The sequence below is a fragment of the Thalassophryne amazonica genome, chromosome 6 (assembly GCF_902500255.1).
Source record: "Thalassophryne amazonica chromosome 6, fThaAma1.1, whole genome shotgun sequence".
Lineage (NCBI taxonomy): Eukaryota > Metazoa > Chordata > Actinopteri > Batrachoidiformes > Batrachoididae > Thalassophryne > Thalassophryne amazonica.
The window spans coordinates 97193518-97210832 of NC_047108.1; the positions used below are offsets into that span (position 1 = coordinate 97193518).

At 40.5% G+C, this 17315-nt stretch overlaps 1 protein-coding gene across 2 annotated transcripts in view; it reads left to right on the top strand.

The window, feature by feature from the left end:
* LOC117512710 (metabotropic glutamate receptor 4-like) overlaps nt 1–17315 on the top strand; it is a 673449-nt gene that overhangs the window by 165280 nt on the left and 490854 nt on the right. The window lies entirely within an intron of this gene.

The window sequence follows — 17315 nt, forward strand, 5'->3', positions numbered from 1 at the left end:
CCCTCCCTCAGCAAAAGCGGGCAGGGCGGCTGCCCGCTGCTGCAAAAACATGCCATTTACTTTTCACAACAACACAGATGGTGACAGGAGACAAACACAAGGCAGTTTTCACTCATGGTTTCATTTATAAACAAAACTAATTCCGGACAGTAGATGGCAGTGTTCTATACATTTTGATGGGGGAGGGGGGACTCATTTCCCATCATGACTTGTGCCGTGTGTGTCGGTTAACGCTCAAACCTTCAGAATTAGCACATTACTTTAAAGATATGTGCGATATTTCACTTGTAAAAATGACAGAGTTGATTGTTAATGTCAATAAACATTTCAGGACGCGTCTTCTCCTGCCAGCGAGTAAACACTAGATGTATTACTATAGTTACAGATTACAGAATTACAGATGTTTTTCAGTGTATTGGTCCATACATTGCTGAACTTGTGAATGCATCTATATCAAGGGCTGTTTTCCGTCAGCTCTTAAACATGCTGTAGTCCAGCCGCTCATCAAAAAGAGCAATCATTGACCCAAATGTGGTTGTCCAACTATAGACGATCTCTAATTGCCATTTGTGTCTAAAGTTTAGAGAACGCTGTCTATAATCAATTGCAGGCTTATATGGATCTTAAGAAATAGGGGATAAGTTTCAATCTGGTTTTAAATTAAGACACAGCACTGAAACAGCTCTTTTAAAAGTTTTTGTCCTTCTTTTAACTGCTGATTGGTGGGAACTGTCGGGTTCTTCTGCTTTTAGATTTATCTGCAGGCCTTTGACACAGTGGACCACAGTGTCCTTGTGAATAGCCTCGAGACACCCATACAGTAGTGTTCAGAATAATAGTAGTGCTATGTGACTCATAAGATTAATACAGGTTTTGAGTATATTTTTATTGTTACATGGGAAAACAAGGTACCAGTAGATTCAGTAGATTCTCACAAATCAACAAGACTAAGCATTCATGATATGCACACTCTGAAAGCCTTTGAAATTGGGCTTTTAGTAAAAAATTAGAAAGGGGGAGTTCACAATAATAGTAGTGTGGCATTCAATCAGTGAGTTTGTCAATTTTGTGGAACAAACAGGTGTGAATCAGGTGTCCCCTATGTAAGGATGAAGCCAGCACCTGTTGAACATGCTTTTCTCTTTGAAAGTCTGAGGAAAATGGGACGTTCACGACATTGTTCAGAAGAACAGCATAGTTTGATTAAAAGTTGATTGGAGAGGGGAAAACATATACGTAGGTGCCAAAAATTATAGGCTGTTCATCTACAATGATCTCCAATGCTTTAAAATGGACAACAAAAAAAACAGAGACGCGTGGAAGAAAACGGAAAAACAACCATCAAAATGGATAGAAGAATAACCAGAAATGGCAAAGGCTCACCCATTGATCAGCTCCAGGATGATCAAAGACAGTCTGGAGTTACCTGTAAGTGCTTGTGACAGTTAGAAGACGCCTATGTGATGCTAATTTACGTAGTGTTCAGAATAATAGTAGTGCTATTTTGAGTATATTTCTTATTGTTACATGGGAAACAAGGGTACCAGTAGATTCAGTAGATTGTCACAAATCCAACAAGACCAAGCATTCATGATATGCACACTCTTAGGCACTACTATTATTCTGAACACTACTGTATGTGCAAGAATCCCCCGCAAAGTCCCTCTGTTAAATAAAAGACATGTGCAGAAGAGGTTACAATTTGCCAAAGAACACATCAACTGGCCTAAACAGAAATGGAGGGATATTTTGTGGACTGATGAGAGTAAAATTGTTCTTTTTGGGTCCAAGGGCCACAGACAGTTTGTGAGACGACTCCCAAACTCTGAATTCAAGCCACAGTTCACAGTGAAGACAGTGAAGCATGGTGGTGCAAGCATCATGATATGGGCATGTTTCTCCTACAACCCCTGGCAAAAATTATGGAATCACCGGCCTCAGAGGATGTTCATTCAGTTGTTTAATTTTGTAGAAAAAAAGCAGATCACAGACATGATACAAAACTAAAGTCATTTCAAATGGCAACTTTCTGGCTTTAAGAAACACTATAAGAAATCAAGAAAAAAAGATTGTGGCAGTCAGTAACGGTTACTTTTTTAGACCAAGCAGAGGAAAAAAATCTGGAATCACTCAATTCTGAGGAAAAAATTATGGAATCACCCTGTAAATTTTCATCCCCCAAATTAACACCTGCATCAAATCAGATCTGCTCATTGACATTGACCCTATGCCATGACATTGACCCTATGTGTCTTTTTGCAAGGAATGTTTTTGCAGTTTTTGCTCTATGGCAAGATGCATTATCATCTTGAAAAATGATTTCATCATCCCCAAACATCCTTTCAATTGTCCAAAATATCAACATAAACTTGTGCATTTATTAATGATGTAATGACAGCCATCTCCCCAGTGCCTTTACCTGACATGCAGCCCCATATCATCAATGACTGTGGAAATTTACATGTTCTCTTCAGGCAGTCATCTTTATAAATCTCATTGGAAAGGCACCAAACAAAAGTTCCAGCATCATCACCTTGCCCAATGCAGATTCGAGATTCATCACTGAATATGACTTTCATCCAGTCATCCACAGTCCACAATTGCTTTTCCTTAGCCCATTGTAACCTTGTTTTTTTCTGTTTAGGTGTTAATGATGCCTTTCGTTTAGCTTTTCTGTATGTAAATCCCATTTCCTTTCGGCGGTTTCTTACAGTTTGGTCACAGACGTTGACTCCAGTTTCCTCCCATTCGTTCATTTGTTTTGTTGTACATTTTTTGATTTTTGAGACATATTGCTTTAAGTTTTCTGTCTTGACGCTTTGATGTCTTCCTTGGTCTACCAGTATGTTTGCCTTTAACAACCTTCCCATGTTGTTTGTATTTGGTCCAGAGTTTAGACACAGCTGACTGTGAACAATCAACATCTTTTGCAACATTACGTGATGATTTACTCTCTTTTAAGAGTTTGATAATCCTCTCCTTTGTTTCAATTGACATCTCTCGTGTTGGAGCCATGATTCATGTCAGTCCTACTTGGTGCAACAGCTCTCCAAGGTGTGTTCACTCCTTTTTAGATGCAGACTAACGAGCAGATCTGATATGATACAGGTGTTAGTTTTGGGGATGAAAATTTACAGGGTGATTCCATAATTTATTCCTCAGAATTGAGTGATTCCATATTTTTTTCCTCTGCTTGGTCTAAAAACATAACCGTTACTGACTGCCACAATCTTTTTTTCTTGATTTCTTATAGTGTTTCTTAAAGCCAGAAAGTTGCCATTTGAAATGACTTTAGTTTTGTGTCATGTCTGTGATCTGCTTTTTTTCTACAAAATTAAACAACTGAATGAACATCCTCCGAGGCCGGTGATTCCATAATTTTTGCCAGGGGTTGTACTATGGTGTTGGGCCTATATATCACATACCAGATATCATGGATCAGTTTTGGATATGTCAAAATACTTGAAGAGGTCATGTTGCCTTATGCTGAAGAGGACATGCCCTTGAAATGGATGTTTCAACAAGACAGTGACCCCAAGCACACTAGTAAACAAGCAAAATCTTGGTTCCAAACCAACAAAATTGATGCCTCGCAGATGTGAAGAAATCATGAAAAACTTTAGTTTAGTGATTCACAGGATTGCTAAAAAAAAGCTATGTTTTTGGTCACGTTTGTTTGTTTGTCTGTCTGTTTGTCAGCAGGATAACTCAAAAAGTTTTAAACGGCTTTTGATGAAATTTTGTGGAGTGGTTGAAAATGACTATTTTTTTTTTTTTTTACTTCTTTTCCTTTGTTAATATTTTACACTTTTGTGTTGCTATTATTGTGAAGCACTTTGGTCAGCTGCAGCTGTGTTTTAAATGTGCTATATAAATAAATTTGAATTGAACTGAATATAGTCATCCAAAAACTACAAATGTTGAATATGATCCTGTCTCACCTGTTGTGGCATTGATGCTAAAATTTCCCAACAGCCCAGGATGACCACCATGCTAACAGTCCAGTGCTCCATACTGTAAACCTTTGCATACAGAATCTGTCAGAATAACTGTCACACTGTTGCATCTTTGGTGAATTATAGAAGATTAACTACATGATGCAAATCTGGCAGGAGTATACAGCACACAGATCAACTAGTTTTATGCAGTCACAAGTGTTTTTCCTTTGTACTATGCACAGATTGGTCACACTATATTAATTGTGTAATGCAGAAGGAGAGTAACAGTAAAGCCGCAAAGTATCGCAAACAGAATATCGTCAGACGTGAATGTATACAACGTATCACAAAATCATGTTGCCTGTCTCATGAAGTGCACATCCAGAGGAGGGTCCAGTCCACTTAAAAGCTTGGGAGACATCTCCACTCTGCCAACTGGCCAATGAGTCACTGCATGCCACAAAGCATACCAATGCCTCCACTGACGACAAACTATTTAATTCTCATCTTTTTTCTTCTTTGAAGGCCACTGAACACCATTGCAGACAAAAAGCATAGTTTGGCAGGGTTGACTGCTGCTCACACACTGTCTGATGGGCAAACAATCTAGTTGTCCTGAAAAGCTGGTCACATGGTTCACCCTCTGGGTCCAAGCCAAGCAAACAGCAATGCTGTCTTCATGCACAACGGACTCAAAGGCATCTGCCCAGCTTCCCCAAGCATTTCATCTGGTAAACACCCACTGGCATTTCCGGTTTTATTCCACCACCCGATGTGAAACCTAACCACTCCAGCACGGAGCTACACCACACCCCCTCCGCCCCACCCTGTCCAACCCCCACAAAGATGAATTTAAATGAGCAAATAATATTTTAATGCATCTTCTGTAAGAAATAGAAAACAGCCGCAAACTAGAAGCACTCGGAGAGCGCAAACCTCCGCCAAGGCCATAGGGTCACTGACGTCACATGGAATACCCTTTGGCAAAGAGACTTACTCCATGTCGTTTCACGCATCTACCATCATATTTCAGATTCAGTGGTTAAACCCTTAGATCTTCAGCAAATGTATTTATAAAGAGAAACTGCATGAACTACACAAGTTTTTTTTTATTTCTAATAAGTTTATTCAATGAGGAGAAACAAATGCTAAATTATTGTTGTGTCGTAACTTAATTTTTGTTCAGCCTTTGTGACCTGTCTTCATGATGTTAGATGCAAAAATGTTGAAATTGGCCCTATCCTGCAATGATAAAGAATCCTTAAAAAAAATATTGGATCCAGATCGTGTTCCGGATCATTACCAAAATTTAATGACTTCTAAGTCAGGCCAAGATACACCCCTGGTAAAAATTTAATTGAAACCTGTTGGGGATTTTTTGAGTAATCCTGCTAATAAACCAACCAACCAACCAACAAACAAACAAACAAATGGACGCGACCGAAAACATAACCTCCTTGGCGGAGGTAAAAAGGTCAACATATATGATGATGCAAAATAGCGTGTGCATATAATGAAATAACCAAACAGTATACATTGCCAGCTGAGCTGCTAGCTAGATTAAATGAACTAAAAATAAAAACTCTACAATACGGCTAACTTTGGAAGAGGGTGGAGCCTAAGTACAACTTAAGGGGGGAATTTTGGGTTTTCCATCCTTTCAGTCAGGACAAAGACAATTTTAACTGTAATCACTGAGGGCCATGTTTCTGGTGTAAGGTCAAGAACGAGTCCCTCAATGAACTCTTAAGTGGAGTCCAGCACTGGTGATCAGGCTGGACGCTAAGGGTAAGAAAGCTAACTACACAATTGGACACTTTAAAATGCTCGTACATAATTATTGATGTAAACCTGCACTCATTTACCTCCGTAGGGATCTCTCAATCACTGCCTGGTTGGTTGCCATCCGAGGCAGTTGGTGGTGTGGCAGATGCGACCAGTACTTGCCAGATGACTCGACTTTTGCCCCAAAGAATTACATTGTGTTGCTCTTTTACTCCTGATGGTGTTATAAATTAAAACAGGACCAATGAATTTTATTTTTATCAGCAGTGAAAAGATAAAATCATCAAAAGATAGAGCCCAGGTAGAAAAATCATGGATTTCTGCTTTAACTTGTGGAAAAAAACAAAAAAAAACAAAAAAACAAAACAAAAAACATACAGTCAGTGAATAATAGCATTTTAATAGAATTTGGGTTGTCCACAGAGATCTGACTGCAACATCTTAAAAGTGGATGACAGTAACAATTAGTGTTGCTCAGTTTGTGATAATTTGTACAACTCCAGAATTTGCATATTCTGTTCATTTTAATTATTTTCCACAACACAGAAAAATATTGTTCCTTTCTTTCTCAAATTGTCTTTCATTAGTCTTGCTCCCAATGTGCTGCACTTAGTGATACAAGAGCATTAATTTAATACCTACTATATAATAATGAACCAGTCGAAAAACAGGCCACAACTTTTCTAAAAGCATTGGAATATACTCTACCATGAGGACAGCTTGTCCTCATGGCCTCACCGATGACGGGATGGATGACGCCAGGACAACCCCCTGCCTGCGGCACCAATGACCGCGTGTTCATCTCAATAATGAACTTTGTTTTTGATGCTACTTTCTCTGTTTTTTCTGTTTCCTGTGTCTTCAGCTTGGTAAAAACTTTGAACTACTCCTGTAACTGTTAGAAGGGCCCAAGCAGAGGGTCACCCCTTTGAGTCTGGTCTGCTTGAGGTTTCTTCCTGAAATCATCAGAGGGAGTTTTTCCTTACCACTGTCTCCTGTGTGCTTGCTCTAGGGGTCGGTAAGGTTAGATTCTACTCCTCTGAAGTCCCTTGAGGCACCTTTGTTGTGATTTGGTGCTGTGTAAATAAATTAAATTGAAATGTTTGTTAGATATTCCTGTCTTTCATAGTAGAGAAGAGGGAATCTTTAAAGGGATTTAATGTACTTAGTAATTTTACTTGACAAGTGGAGCAATTTGTCATGACTGACACCGATAGAGAAACAAGAAGCCATGAAAATGTGATTTATACGGAGCTTTGTAGTGGCCTCAGGTGCACAAAACACCCTGGCTTTAATCAATCAATCAATCAATCAATCAACTTTTTTCTTCTATAGCGCCAAATCACAACAAACAGTTGCCCCAAGGCGCTCCATATTGTAAGGCAAGGCCATACAATAATTATGAAAAACCCCAACGGTCAAAACGACCCCCTATGAGCAAGCACTTGGCAACAGTGGGAAGGAAAAACTCCCTTTTAACAGGAAGAAACCTCCAGCAGAACCAGGCTCAGGGAGGGGCAGTCTTCTGCTGAGACTGGTTGGGGCTGAGGGAAAAAAACAGGAAAAAGACATGCCGTGAAGGGGGGCAGAGATCGATCACTAATGATTAAATGCAGAGTGATGCATACGGAGCAAAAAGAGAAAGAAACAGTGCATCATGGGAACCCCCCCACAATCTACGTCTAAAGCAGCATAACCAAGGGATGGTCCAGGGTCACCCGATCCAGCCCTAACTATAAGCCTTAGCGAAAAGGAAAGTTTTAAGCCTAATCTTAAAAGTAGAGAGGGTGTCTGTCTCCCTGATCTGAATTGGGAGCTGGTTCCACAGGAGAGGAGCCTGAAAGCTGAAGGCTCTGCCTCCCATTCTACTCTTACAAACCCTAGGAACTACAAGTAAGCCCGCAGTCTGAGAGCGAAGCGCTCTAATGGGGTAATATGGTACTATGAGGTCCCTAAGATAAGATGGGACCTGATTATTCAAAACCTTATAAGTAAGAAGAAGAATTTTAAATTCTATTCTAGAATTAACAGGAAGCCAATGAAGAGAGGCCAACACGGGTGAGATATGCTCTCTCCTTCTAGTCCCCGTCAGTACTCTAGCTGCAGCATTCTGAACCAACTGAAGGCTTTTTAGGGAACTTTTAGGACAACCTGATAATAATGAATTACAATAGTCCAGCCTAGAGGAAATAAATGCATGAATTAGTTTTTCAGCATCACTCTGAGACAAGACCTTTCTGATTTTAGAGATATTGCGTAAATGCAAAAAGGCAGTCCTACATATTTGTTTAATATGCGCTTTGAATGACATATCCTGATCAAAAATGACTCCAAGATTTCTCACAGTATTACTAGAGGTCAGGGTAATGCCATCCAGAGTAACGATCTGGTTAGACACCATGCTTCTAAGATTTGTGGGGCCAAGTACAATAACTTCAGTTTTATCTGAGTTTAAAAGCAGGAAATTAGAGGTCATCCATGTCTTTATGTTTGTAAGACAATCCTGCAGTTTAGCTTTAATATTTGTAATACTATTTATTTTTCATCTTGAGATGGAATTACATCCAGATGGGATAAACCGGGTTTGCACATTTCAGTTTATGTAATATTTTTCTTTCAGATTTTCTCTTCAGGATTTATTTTTGATGTATGCATATTTAACATATAAATACCTTTGTAAAAATGTTCCCACTGGGCACAGTTGAACTAATGGGGCAGCACAGTGGATTAGCGGTTAGCACTGGTGCCTCACAGCAAGAAGGTCATGGGATCGATTCCCAGCCTTTCTGTGTGGAGTTTGTATGTTCTCCCTGTGTTTGTGTGGGTTCTCTCCGGGTGCTCCGTTTTCCTCCCACATCCAAAGACATGCAGGTTAGGAGGACTGGAAACTTTAAATTGTCCGTAGGTGTGCGTGTGAGGGTGAAAGTTTTTTGGCTATATGTGGCCCTGTGACAGACTGCTGTCCTGTCCAGGGTGAACCCCACCTCACACCCTATGACTGCTGGGATAGGCTCCAGCCCTCCCACCGGTGACCCTTAATTGGAGTAAGCGGGCATCAAAAATGGATGGTTTATTTTATTTCAGGTAAACTGCTACTGTAATGTTGACAGTGCATTGTTTATATACAGTATGTCCTTATGTAACAGATGCCAGCAGGTGTCGCTGTGCAGATGTAGTTAGTAAACCTCACTCCCAACAGCTCAAAAGGATTCTCTGATCACAAGGCCAGAGCCCTGGGTTTTAGCCTTCTGGTTAGAGAGTCCGACTTCCATGCCGGAGCTCGTGAGTTCACGTCCCGAGGGGAGTGAATGGGCGGAGTCATAACAACACAACGCAGAGTGCAGCCGCTACACTTATTTTCTAAAAAACAAATCACGCCTGTATGGTGGTCAAGGCATATGACATCAAAAGACAGAAGCTCTTATGGGTCCATGATGTCACTGGGTAGTGGTGTTTGGCTTTGCCATTATGCTTACAGGAAAACCAAGGTCCACATCTTTAGGGTCCTGGTACTTATTTGGTTGTGAGATTGGACAATAACAAGTGACTAGGCAACAGCTGGATATGGTGCTGGGTCTCTTTGGAGGATCTTGTGGTACCACTGCAAAGACTTGTGTCAATTGAACATGTACTTACTGAGACAAAGATGAAGTATCACTGGCATTGTGAGGGAACATCAGCTGCATCATTATTTTGGCCATGTGGTGGGTTTCTCTCAGGATGATCCAGCTCACATTTTTGCTTCAGTGTTGTGCAACCCAGTGGCTGGAGAAGACCAAGGGGAAGCCCATGCTTCACCTGACTGGGCTGACTTTCTCAAGAGATTTCATGAGTGCAGCTGGACACTACTTGAGTTTCACACAGTGGAACACCAAAGCATCAAAGTCAGTGAGATCCATGAAGAAACACTGCTGCATTTGAACAAAATTGTATCCGTTTTCAATATCCTCAGCTGAGGATACTGGTTTTAAAAAGTAACACTAAAGTTGTTCTTTCATGCAGCATGGTTGAGTACGTTCTGGCTCCTTCCATCATTAAGTCGAGTGTCATGGAGGATTTCTTTTAACAAGCTCCCACTTATTCCTTGAAAGGTCAGATGGCACCTTTCAGGTGAATACTTTTCTTCACTTGTGGCTCAAGATGATTATACAGAGAATGATCTCTGCAGTTGTACTGTTCAAACCTTTTTTGTACTGCTTAGCAAATTAAGTAATTAATCTGTTTATTTATTTTGTCCACCAAGGACAATAAAAAATCTTCTGCATTTATATATTTATTTGTCTGACCGTGAGCAGGATTACATCTAAACTACTGCACAGATTTTGATGAAATTTTCACCACAGACAGATATTAGGGGCATGAAGACTCCATTCAATTTTGGAGGTGATCCAGATCCAGATTCTGATTCTGGAATAAGATTTCACTTATATAGCTTTGAAGGATTATGTCAAAACTACTTACTTCAAAAACTATATCAAGGATTTTCACCAAATTTGGCACCACAGATAGATAGTAGGACATGGAAGAGTTCACTGAATTTTGGAGGTGATGTCAGATCCAGATTTTGGTTCTGGATCAAGATTTCCCTTCATATACACTTGGAAGGCTTACATCAAAACTACTTCACAGATTCTCGCAAAAGGTTGCACCACAGATCGATATTAGGCCATGGAGACTCCACTGAATATTAGAAGCTGATCTGATCTGGATTGGCGGCTGTCACAAATTGGTTTGCTCTTGTTATATTATTATTATTACACTGTAACACTCAGTGAGTAGTTGACTCAAACCTTTGAGGAAACCGATTGACTTAAACCATTTGAGGTTTGCTGATTTAAATAAAATAATTTTCAAAAATGTAATTGTTAAAGTTTTAGTAACTTAATTTATAGTTAATTAAACACATGTAAATCTAGTGTTTTTCAATAAAAAAGTGACAATACATTTCTGCCTAAAAATGTTGCATTACATTTTGGATAGATTTTTTTGATGCATTCTTTGGTTTACTTGTTGCTCTGCGTTGTGTTTGTATGACTCCGCCCATTCTCTCCCCTGGGGACGCAAACTCACGATCTCCAGCATGGAAGTTGGACTCTCTAACCAGAAGGCTAAAACCCAGGGCTCTGGCCTTTGTGACAAGAGAAAACTTTCAAGCTGTTGAGCGTGAGGTTACGAACTACATATGCACAGCGACACCTGCTGGCCTCTGTTACATAAACTCAGTTAAATGAGTGAATGGAACGACCTGGAAATACATCACCAACACTTAAATATGCCCAAAAACTTTAAATGCCCTTAAAGGAACTGAGTTGTGATGTACACAATTCCTTTTTGAGTTAGTTTAATTAATGGAAATGAGTAACTTACTTTTTCAAAGTTTGAGTTACATAACTTAATTATTGTATTAAATGGTTTGTTCGGTTTAACAGTGTAACAAAAATAATGTTTTCTGTATTTGAGGTTGGTCAGTCGAGGGTTTTACTTGAAGTATATCTGCTGGTGTACTATTTTTCTTCCGTTGTGTATGTGGGGTTGCTTCATCAAATTTTCATGTTTTTTGAAAGCACGCAAACACAAAAGCATGCTACCTACACATAATCTACAACCATCATAATATTTTAGGGCTGTTAACACTGTTTGCCATCCTCACGAGACAAAGATTTGTTTGCTGAATGTAATTGGCTTCATATCTACAACTGTTTTCGGCTACGTTTTTTTTTTTTTTTTTTTGGCTTCTCCATATCTGCCTCAGTTTTCAAGTGGCTGAGAGCAAAGTGTTTGCACAGCACTTCAGAGCAGGCAGGATTCCGTCCCCATGGTGTCATGAAATTTTAGTATTTGTTACGTATTTACGCCTAGGGATTGGGTTGAAAGCTCCCTCTCTGCATCCCCTCATCACCGGGTCTGGTGCTTGGCCTGTTTTCATCAGCTGGATGTTTGTAGTGCTCCATAAGCAGCACCGAAGTGCAGTTGCACTTGAGGTAATTAGTGGCTGGTTGCTTATAATACTCAAGACAGGCTTGCTGTAATTAAAGCACCAGGCTTTTGATTTGGTCTTGTGCACGTCTCTGAAATTAGCTGTGCTACATGCAGCAGCCAGAAACTGCAGGCAACCGCGACGCGTTTCAGGTGGTGTCGTTGACGTGCTGAGACAGTCATGGTGGGGGGTAGCTTGTGCAACACCCACACAACAGCTCTCTCTCAGTGAGGTACAAGCGTGCACAGTCAGCCTGCAGAGTTACATCTTATCTCTGGAGGAGGAAGCTGCGGACGATATGAATGGAAAGAAAAAAAATCAGAGGGTGTAGTTAACGAGTCTGAACAGAAGCAAGAGGGGTTAACTAGTTGCCTGTTGTGCTGTCGGTGAAGCAGAGATCTTGCATCCACCTCTGTCTTCCTTCATTACACAGAGACCTACAGGCTCAGTGCCGTACTCTTCTCCTCAGCACTTTACTGTACTGAGATACGAGTCCTCCTGAATGAACCCATCAGCCTGCAGTGGAGCTGGGAAAAGCTTAAGTGCCGCTCAACCATATGTACGCATCTGTTTTTTTTTTGTTGTTTTTTTTTGCTTTTTGGTCATTAATGGTCGAGCCACAAAGTTAAATATCACATCTCTTATGCTACATTATGGTGGCATGACTTCTTTGAAATTATACAACACCTAAATAGATCCTTGACATTTAATTGGTGGGTTGTGTGTCACATGGTATTGATTATTTGTTCCACTGTATAGAAAAATAGCCCATTGTATGATTTTATCTCATTTTTGTGCAGTTTGGTTCCATTTATCGTTCATTTTGATTTCATGCATTTGACTCCATTCAATAACTGCATTACCACTTTGTAAAAAATGCCTCCATGATATGAGGAAGCCAAATCCAGTACAACATAAGCTAATTAGAAACGTACGCAGAGTGCTCCAACACATTGTTAACAACATTAGAAGTGTTGTCAATCACAATTCTTCACTGGATTGAGGAAAGCAGGCATAAGTATTTTTCGCTTTTGTAATTTTAAGTAAAATATCAAATGACAATGCTCTATTTAGGTGTCATATAAATGTTGGGCAGTATGTCCTGAGGGCCATGTTTTTGGTCTATTTTGATAACTTGACATCTCCTCTGGAACGCCGGCCAGTACGTATATCTGATGGCTGTGTTCTTGGTCTAACTTCATATCACCTCTGAAGGCCGTGATGCATACTGTTCTTGCTTAAGATGCATTTACACATAACCAAGACGCATTACGAATGTCATTTTCTGTCATTCGTGACACAATTCCTGACATTCTTAATGTGACTTAACGCATCTGAATAGGTTTCTTAATAGTGCGTGTTGGTGCTTGATATTCTTGATATTCATGGAGCATGTTTTTGATGATGAATATGGGTGTGTGTGTGGAGACAATTCACCTCATTCACAACGTGACAGAACTTAATGATGCGCTGTTACGCGCAATAGCGCGCAACAACACGGAACACTATTCTTGACCGTGCTTAATGGTTCCTGATAATTCTCCAGCAACACGTGTCATTAATAGTAACGTGTGGTAACAGGTTACAGCAGTTCCTGAGGACACCTGACGCCTCTGCCCCGAATCATCACATTCGTGATCAGCAGCCAAGAATGTGTACTTCGTGGCATTTGTGACTTGTTGTTGTTATGTGTAAACACAGCATTAACACGCGACACAGACAAAACACAGTTTTACTTTTAGACATACCTTTCAGATAACAACGTGAGCAAATCACGGCATATCAATATCAAACGCAAACACTTAATACCAGTCACATAGCTCCACTGATCCACCCAGCCGGAAAGGCCCACCCACTTGGAGGTTGGCCGAGTGCAGGCTTAAAATGCAGGTGAGCCCAGAGGTCGGGGCTCTTGTTAGCAGCGATGCATGTAACGTCTGTTTTCAAGAAGCGCTGTAATGGTGACTCCTTTGTTCAATGTGGGCATCTCTTTAATACAGGATTTGGTTTTCTAAATCCATCTCCTGTCAATATTTGAGTCTTAAGTTTGCTCACCACATAAAATTACTGGGTACGGATCTTAGGCAGAAAATCCCCAACAAAAACAAGTTTTTCATTTTTGCAATGGTAAGAATATTATCACAAGATGTCTTATTGCCATTCAACCAATTCTTACCATTGCACTCCTAAACAGTCACTATTTGTAGCATATTTAATAAGAGAACTGTTTGATTTGTTTAACTGGGATGAATAAAACCCATGATGATCTGACAGATCTACATTGCAAAGAAGAGAACACATAAGGACATGGTGAAATGGTGGAACATGTCTATGGTATGGTGAGACATTGAGAGTATATCTGGATGTCTGAGAGTGACACACATCATACACTCAACAAAATATAAATGCAACACTTTTGATTTTGCTCTCATTTTGTATGAGATGAACTCAAAGATCTCAAAACTTTTTCCACATACACAATATCACCATTTCCCTCAAATATTGTTCACAAACCAGTCTAAATCTGATGATAGTGAGCACTTCTCCTTTGCTGAGATAATCCATCCCACCTCACAGGTGTGCCATATCAAGATGCTGATTAGACACCATGATTAGTGCACAGGTGTGCTTTAGACTGCCCACAATAAAAGGCCACTCTGAACAGTGCAGTTTTATCACACAGCACAAAGCCACAGATGTCGCAAGATTTGAGGGTGCGTGCAATTGGCATGCTGACAGCAGGAATGTCAACCGAGCTGTTGCTCGTGATTGAATGTTCATTTCTCTACCATACAGCCATCTCCAAAGGCGTTTCAGAGAATTTGGCAGTACATCCAACCAGCCTCACACCGCAGACCACATGTAACCAACACCAGCCCAGGACCTCCACATTCAGCATGTTCACCTCCAAGATCGTCTGAGAACCAGCCACTTGGACAGCTGCTGAAACAATCGGTTTGCATAACCAAAGAATTTCTGCACAAACTGTCAGAAACCGTCTCAGGGAAGCTCATCTGCATGCTCGTCGTCTTCATCGGGATCTCGACCTGACTCCAGTTCGTCGTCGTAACCGAATTGAGTGCGCAAATGCTCACATTCGCTGGTGTTTGGCACGTTGGAGAGGTGTTCTCTTCACGGATGAATCCCGGTTCACACTGTTCAGGGCAGATGGCAGACAGCGTGTGTGGCGTCGTGTGGGTGAGCGGTTTTCTGATGTCAATGTTGTGGATCGAGTGGCCCATGGTGGCGGTGGGGTTATGGTATGGGCAGGCATCTGTTATGGACAAAGAACACAGGTGCATTTTATTGATGGCATTTTGAATGCACAGAGATGCTGTGACGAGATCCTGAGGCCCACTGTTGTGCCATACATCCAAGAACATCACCTCATGTTGCAGCAGGATAATGCACGGTCCCATGTTGCAAGGATCTGTACACAATTCTTGGAAGCTGAAAATGTCCCAGTTCTTGCATGGCCGGCATACTCACCGGACATTGAGCGTGTTTGGGATGCTCTGGACCGGAGTATACGACAGCATGTACCAGTTCCTGCCAATATCCAGCAACTTCGCACAGCCATTGAGAGGAGTGGACCAACATTCCACAGGCCACAATTGACAACCTGATCAACTCTATGCGAAGGAGATGTGTTGCACTGCATGAGGCAAATGGTGGTCACACCAGATACTGACTGGTATCCCCCCCAATAAAACAAAACTGCACCTTTCAGAGTGGCCTTTTATTGTGGGCAGTCTAAGGCACACCTGTGCACTAATCATGGTGTCTAATCAGCATCTTGATATGGCACACCTGTGAAGTGGGATGGATTATCTCAGCAAGGAGAAGTGCTCACTATCACAGATTGAGACTGGTTTGTGAACATATTTGAGGGAAATGGTGATATTGTGTATGTGGAAAAAGTTTTAGATCTTTGAGTTCATCTCATACAAATGGGAGCAAAACCAAAAGTGTTGCATTTATTGTTTGTTGATGTACATCTGGAAACTAAGATCAACAATGCTAGGTGATCACATACAACAATGGCTAAGATTAGAGTAGACAGAACTTTATTGATCATTGGGAAAGACTTCTTCAGGGGAAACTGAGATTCTAGTAGCATTTTATAGCAGCACACAGGTAAGAAGCACACAGAGTATCAAACGTGAAAGTAAAAAACAAATTTGCAATATTAGTACCAGAAATACTGCTCACTACTGGTGTTACTGGCTACTACTGTTCCTCTCTTCCCATCCTTTGTCTTCCTGTTGAATAGGAATAGGTTAAATAGGAAAGTCAAATTTGATATGGAGGCACATTTGTGAAAAGTCCAGCAGTTTTCAGCATATCTTCCTTTCGTATAGCCTTCAGAATATTATTATTAAACAGCAAATAAAAGCTCCCGAAGAGGGCTTTCAGTTGGTCTTTAGTAATTTACAGTACAGACAATAAAGGTTTTGGCACCGTCCTCCCCATACATCAATTCTTTAATTTTGGTTTTCTTTTCATGTTCCACTCATCTGTTATTTGGTCACATAGTGGACATCATGTTTCTTTCTGTATTTGCAAGCTTAAGTTGTTGGCTGACAGTGATATGAAGGTGCCAGTGGGCAGACCACATGATGTGACCACTGTTCAGGAATTTGAAGAATTTTTGAGTTGTTGTCAAAATTAACCATCATCTAATCACTTCATCCTTATGTCCTCTTTTTAAGTTTAGTTTGTGAGGTGTTGTCTACATGCGCTTGTTGGAAAGGACTAACCTGACCACCCTCCATCTATAATTTTGCTGTCCAACCCCTATGTTGTTACCAGTGCAGTAAATTGCTCTGTGGATAAAATGATTCCTTAATGCAGAAGATTTACCACAAAGATATTTGTTACCAAAACTCTGAACTTTTTAAAGAAATTGCTTCAACCACTCTGAACTTTTTAAAGAAATTGCTTCAACCCTCCAGCAACTAAGATGCATTTTTAACATTAACAATGCAGTGAAAGAACAACAACAATCTAGATGTTATCAGATAGTAAGCGCATATAAAAAGTTGTTATACAAACTCCAGGGTTCTCACCAGGAACTTTTCACAGCATAGGAACTTAGGGGGGCATAGTTGTGGGACGAGCATTAAAGGCGTGAGTGTTGTAGAAGGGTCCAGGGGCATCCCCCCCATCCAGAAAATTTTGAAATTTATAACCCTTTGAAACACTATTTCCTGCATTTTGGGGGCCACTTTGTGTTGCTTTAAAAAAAAAAAAAAAAAACAGAAAAGTCCCCTATGCTGGTAAAGGCCTGGTCACACGGCACTAACGAAGGGCAACAAAGCCCAAAAGAAACAAGAAATTTGACTTTTCATTAACCTTCGCTCAGCTTCATTCCTGTAGCTGGCGCTTCGTCAGGATTTTTAAACTGTCGAAAAATTTGAACGAATGCAGCCGAAAACCTCAAATCTTTCGTATTTTGTTTTGCTGTCATCTTGACGGTTTCTTATCGTTTGCTTAGTTTTTGTAACATTAGCTTTTCGTTTTACTTCGTTTACACTTCGTTCAACCTCACAAGTCCAACGTATTGAACGAACGCAATGACATCTGAACGAATCAATAACTAAACCCTTGACCAG